Here is a 6,987-nt window from a genome sequence, read left to right as displayed (position 1 = left end):
AAATCCAACTCTATGCTGTCTGTGAGAGCACACCTCATATTCAAATACACATGTAAGTTGAAAGGATATGAAAAGACACATCATACAAATTTTAGCCAAAAGGGAGCTGGAATGGCTATACTAATATGAGACAAAGTAGATTTTAAGACAAAATCGTCACTACAGATAAAAAATACTTTAGGGGAGGGGCCAAGATGGTAGAACAGCATGGAAGTTTTTTGTGTGTCTCACGTCCTTGAAATACAGCCAGACCAACACTAAACCATCCTACACACCTAGAAAACCGATTGGAAGATTAACACAACAATCTGCACAACCTGAACCACAGAATTCAGCAGGTACGTGACACAAAGAGCTGAACTTGGGGGGCAAGAAGCCCTGAGGGCGGAGAGAGGATGGAGACTGCAGGGGGGGGGAGCATACGGGAAAAGCACCCCTCCCCAAAAGCAGCTGGAGATAAAGTGGAAAATTGGAAACAGCCACAGGGACTAAACTAAAAAGGAAGAAAGGAGAAAGGAGAGGGTTTAAATTCCATGAAGACTGAACAAGGGGAGCGCAAAGGCTGCAACTCCTCAGCTCCATACCTGGCGGTGCACTGGTGGGAAAGGTGAATCCCCAGGAACAGAATGGGGTCAGGGAGGTTCTCAGGCCACACGGGGAAAGCAGTTCCACTGCTGGAAGGACATTTGGTAGAGACTGTTGAAGCCACCTGGTCCCAGCAGACCCCAGAAGGCAGCCACATTCGCTGGTGCTGGGACAAGGTTGTTGAGGGTGAAGCCTGGTGTCAGATGTGTGTTGCAATTTCCCATGGTCCCTGAAATGCTGAGGCTACACTGTCTTGCGATTTTTTTTGCGGGGGGGGCTGGCACCTGGCCGCAGTCTGGGGCACTGGCAACAGCAGGGTCCAGCGGGCTTTCCTGGGTGCAGCTGACATTCGGCCATTGCTGATTCCGCCCTTGCTCCGTGAGACCCTCCCGCAGAGGGGCGGAGCGGGTCAAAGCTGCAGTCCTTCAGAGGTAAGGGGCCGGGGAGGACAGCTGCATCTGAGACAGAACTTGGGAGAGAGGTACTGCCTGGGGCCTGGTCACAGAGAGTGGAAAAGCAAGGAGTGGATAAGAGCTGAAGATGAAGGACCGGTGCGCGATTGCCGATCTGGGAGAACAGACTCGGTGGCTGGGTGGCGCCATTTTTCACCGCTCCAGCGCATGCGCATGCGCACCGACAAGCACCGCAACAATCCACCCCAGTAGGCTAGCAGCGCCATCTAGGGGAGAGTGGAGATGTTACACCGAGCTCTGCCCAACTGGGCCAAGTTCGTTCTTCAAGAACACAAACCTCACTGCCGGCTTAATTTATGGACTATAAAGAGCCAGTCCATGTATGGACTGACCTCTAGGGGAAAACGAAGCAATTTCAGTCCTACGTCAATCTGTTAGCAGGTTCATCTATTCAATTTTTTTTCTCTCTCTTTTTCCTTTTTCTCTTTTACAATTCTTTTCCTTTTCTTGAATACAGAAAGAGAAAAAACTCATTTTTATTTTCAATTTTTATTAAAAATATCTGTCTTTAATTTTTATTACTATATTTTTTACTTTTGTGTAAGTTTTTTCAAATTCTACTTTACTTCCATCATTTTATCTTAGTCTACTTCACTGTATTCACCTTTTCAAATTTTCAAACAATTTCCTTTTTCCTTTCTTTTTTTCTTTCTCTTTTTCATTTCTTTTCTTTTCTTGAATGCAGAAAAACTTCATTTTTACTTTCAATTTCTTTTTAAAATATTTTTATTTAATTTTTGTTACTATATTTTTTGCTTTTATGTAAATTTTTTCAAATTCTATCTTACTCCCATCATTTTATTTCAGTCTACTATAGTGTATTCACTTTTTCAAATTTTCAAACGATTTCTTTTTTTTGTCTTTTCTTTTTTCTTTTTCATTTCTTTTCTTTTTTCTTAAATACAGAAAATGAAAAAATTCATATTTCTTTTTAATTTTTATCAAAAATATTTTTCTGTAATTTTTTTCTACTATATTCTGTACTTTTGTGTACTTTAGTCTACTTTAGTGTATTCATTTTTTCAAATTCTCAAACGATTTCCTTTTTTTTTCTTTCTCTCACCCCCCCTTTTTTGTTTGTTTGTTTGCTTCTCTAATCTGTCAAACCACTTTCTATACCCAGACCAAAACACACCTATGATCTAGCATCTATTCGATTTTTGTGTGTGTGTATTTTTAATTTTTAATTGTAATATTTTTTAATTTTAATTTTTAATTTCAATTTTTCTACCTCATTAATTCCTTTTCTCCCTTCAAAATGACAAAATGAAGGAATTCACCCCCCAAAAAAGAGCATGAAGAAATGACAGCCAGGGATTTAACCAACACAGACACAAGCAAGATGTCTGAACCAGAATTTAGAATCACGATAAGAATACTAGCTGGAGTTTAAAATAGATTAGAATCCCTTTCTGCGGAGATAAAAGAAGTAAAAAATAGCCAGAATGAAATTAAAAATGCTATAGCTGAGCTGCAATCATGGATGGATGCAGCGGCAGCAAAGATGGACGAGGCAGAACAGAGAATCAGCGATATGGAGGACAAACTTATAGAGAATAACGAAGCAGAAAAAAAGAGGGAGATTAAGGCAAAAGAGCACGGTTTAAGACTTAGAGAAATCAGTGACTCATTAAAAAGGAACAACATCAGAATCATAGGGGTTCCAGAGGAGGAAGAGAGAGAAATAGGGGTAGAAGGGTTATGTGAGCAAATCATAGCGGAAAACTTTCCTAACGTGGGGAAAGACACAGACATCAAAATCCAGGAAGCACAGGGGCGCCTGGGTGGCGCAGTCGGTTAAGCGTCTGACTTCAGCCAGGTCACGATCTCGCGGTCCGTGAGTTCGAGCCCCGCGTCAGGCTCTGGCTGATGGCTCGGAGCCTGGAGCCTGTTTCCAATTCTGTGTCTCCCTCTCTCTCTGCCCCTCCCCCATTCATGCTCTGTCTCTCTCTGTCCCAAAGGTAAATAAACGTAAAAAAAAAAAAAAAAAAAAAAGTCCAGGAAGCACAGAGGACCCCCCATTAGATTCAACAAAAACCTACCATTAACAAGGCATATCATAGTCAAATTCACAAAATAGTCAGGCAAGGAGAGAATCATGAAAGCAGCAAGGGAAAAAAGTCCCTAACCTACAAGGAAAGACAGATCAGGTTTGCAGCAGACCTATCCACAGAAACTTGGCAGGCCAGAAAGGAATGGTGGGATATATTCAGTGTGCTGAATCAGAAAAATATGCAGCCAAGAATTCTTTATCCAGCAAGGCTGTCATTCAAAATAGAAGAAGAGATAAAAAGTTTCCCAGACAAAAACTAAGGGAGTTTGTGACCACTAAACCAGCCCTGCAAGAAATTTTAAGGGGGACTCTCTGCTCTGAGGGGAGAAAAGATGAGAAAAAAAAAAATATATATATATATATATATATACCAAAAGCAACAAAAGATTAGAAAGGACCAGAGAACACCACCAGAAACTCCAACTCTACAAGCATCATAATGGCAATAAATTCATATCTTTCAGTACTCACTCTAAATGTCAATGGACTCAATGCTCCAATCAAAAGACATAGGGTAACAGAATGGGTAAGAAAACAAGACCCATCTATACGCTGTTTACAAGAGACCCACTTTAGACCTAAAGACACCTAGAGATTGAAAATAAGGGGATGGATCTGTCATGCTAATGGTCAACAAAAGAAAGCTGGAGTAGCCATACTTATATCAGACAATCTAGACTTTAAAATAAAGACTGTATGGGATGCCTGGGTGGCTCAGTTGATTAAGTGTCCGACTTTGGCTCAGGTCATGATCTTGCAGTCTGTGAGTTCCAGCCCCACATCGGCTCTGTGCTGACAGCTCAGAGCCTGGAGCCTGATTTGGATTCTGTGTCTCCCTCTTTCTCTGACCCTCCCCTGTTCATGCTCTGTCTCTCTCTGTCTTAAAAATAAATAAATGTTAAAAAAAATTAAAAAATAAATACTTAAATAAAGACTGTATCAAGAGATGCAGAAGGGCATTATATCATAATCAAGGGGTCTATAGACCAAGAAGACCTAACAATTGTAAACATTTATGCGCCAAATGTGCGAGTACCCAAATATATAAATCAATTAATCACAAACATAAAGAAACTCATCGATAGCAATACCATAGTAGTAGGAGACTTCAACACTCCGCTCACAGCAATGGACAGATTATCTAATCAAAAAATCAACAAGGAAACAATGGCTTTGAATGACACATTGGACCAGATGGGCTTAACAGATATATTGAGAACATTTCATCCTAAAGCAGCAGAATATACATTCTTCTCCAGTGCACATGGAACATTCTCCAGAATAGACCATATACTGGGACACAAATCAGCCCTATGTAAGTACAAAAAGATCAAGATCATACCGTGCATATTTTTAGGCCACAATGCTATGAAACTCGAAATCAACCACAAGAAAAAATTTGGAAAAGTAACAAATACTTGGAGACTGAAGAACATCCTATTAAGGAATGAATGGGCTAACCAAGCAGTTAAAGAAGAAATTAAAAAGTATATGGAAGTCAATGAAAATTATAGCACCACAACCCAAAACCTCTGGGATGCAGCAAAGGCGGTCATAAGAGGAAAGTATATAGCAATTCAGGCCTTCCTAAAGAAGGAAGATCTCAGATACACAACCTAACCTTATGCCTTAAGGAGCTGGAAAAAGAACAGCAAATAAAACCCAAAACCCGCAGAAGACAGGAAATAATAAAGATTAGAGCAGAAATTAATGCTGTCAAAACCAAAAAAAAAACCCAAAAAACAAAAAACCAACAACAGCAGAACAGATCAATGAAACCAGAAGCTGGTTCTTTGAAAGAATTAGCAAAATTGATAAACCACTAGCCAGTTTGACCAAGAAGAAAAAGGAAAGGACCCAAATAAGTAAAATCAAGAGTGAAAGAGGAGAAATCACAACCAACACAACAGAAATAAAAAAAATAATAAGAGAGTATTGTGAGCAATTATATGCCAATAAAATGGGCAATCTGGAAAAAATGGACAAATTCCTAGAAACATATACACTACCAAAACTGAAACAGGAAGAAATAGAAAATTTGAACAGACCCATAACCAGTAAGGAAATAGAATTAGTAATGAAAAATCTGCCAAAAAACAAGAGTCCAGGGCCAGATGGCTTTCCAGGGGAATTCTACCAAACATTTAAGGAAGAGTTAATACCTATTCTCTCTTGAAACTGTTCCAAAAAATAGAAATGGAAGGAAAACTTCCAAACTCTTTCTATGAAGCCAGCATTACCCTGATTCCAAAACCAGACAGAGGCCCCACTAAAAGGGAGAACTATAGACCAATTTTTCTGATAAACATGGATGCAAAAATCCTCAACAAGATATTAGCCAACCGGATCCAACAATACACTAAAAAAATTATTCAGCATGACCAAGTGCGATTTATACCTGGGACACAGGGCTGGTTCAATATCCACAAAACAATTAACATGATTCATCACATCAATAAAAGAAAGGACAAGAACCATATGATCCTCTCAATAGATGCAGAGAAAGCATTTGACAAAATACAGCATCCTTTCTTGACAAAAACCCTCAAGAAAGTAGGGATAGAAGGATCATAGCCTCGAGATGATAAAAGCCATATATGAGCGAACCAACGCTAATATCATCCTCAGTGGGGAAAAACTGAGAGCTTTCCCCCTAAGGTCAGGAGCAAGACAGGGATGTCCACTCTCACCACTGTTATTTGGCATAGTATTGGAAGTCTTAGCCTCTGCAATCAGACAACACAAAGAAATAAAAGGCATCCAGAGAGGAGGAAGATGGTGGCGTAGGAGGATGCTGGGCTCACCGCGTCCTGCTGATCACTTAGATTCCACCCACACCTGCCTAAATAACCCAGAAAACCACCAGAAGACTAGCAGAAAGGATTCTCTGGAGCCAAGCATAGACAAAAGGCCCACGGAAGAGGGTAGGAAGGGCGGCAAGGCAGTGCGCGCTACACAGACTGGCGGGAGGGAACCAGGGCAGAGGGGCAGCCCGCCAGCAAAGCAGAGCCCCCGAGTCTGGCTTGCAAAAGTGGAGGGGCCGGACAGAGTGTGTTTGGACAGTAAGCGGGACTTAACATTTGGAAGGTTATAAGCTAATAGCTCTGCTTGGAGAGCAGGAGGGCTGGAGGACAACGGGAGGGAAAGTTGTTGAGCCCCGGACGACAGAGCTCAGCTTGGCAGGGAACAAAGGCTCTCGCCAACACCATCTCCCTCACCCAACCCCCAGCCAAAATCCCAAAGGGAACCAGTTCCTGCCTGGGAACTTGCTTGCACCGCACAAACACTGAACGCTGTGCTTCTGCAGATCCATCCCTCCAGTGGGTCTGACTCCCTCCCGCTGCCTCAGGGTCCCTCCCGAAGCAGATCTCCGAAGGAAAAGCGAGCTGAGCCTGCCCCTCCCGCCCCTGTGCACCTTGCCGATCCACCCCAGCTAATACGCCAGATCCCCAGCACCACAAGCCTGGCAGGGTGTAAGTAGCCCAGACAGACCATGCCACTCCACAATGAATCTCGCCCCTAGGAGAGGGGAAGAGAAGGCACACACCAGTCTGACTGTGGCCCCAGCGGTGGGCTGGGGGCAGATATCAGGTCTCACTGCGGCCCCGCCCACCAATGCAAGTTATTCAAGACAGCACAGGGGAAGTGCCCTGCAGGTCCGCACCACTCCAGGGACTATCCAAAATGACAAAATGGAAGAATTCCCCTCCAAATAATCTCCAGGAAATAATGACAGCTAATGAACTGATCAAAAAGGATTTAAACAATGTAACAGAAAGTGAATTTAGAATAACAGTCATAAAATTAATTGCTGGGCTTGAAAACAGTATACAGGACAGCAGAGAATCTATTGCTACAGAGATCAAGGGACTAAGG

Source organism: Puma concolor, chromosome B3, assembly GCF_028749965.1.
Source record: "Puma concolor isolate L17-30 chromosome B3, mPumCon1.1.hap2, whole genome shotgun sequence".
NCBI lineage: Eukaryota > Metazoa > Chordata > Mammalia > Carnivora > Felidae > Puma > Puma concolor.
This window is presented reverse-complemented; position numbering follows the sequence as displayed.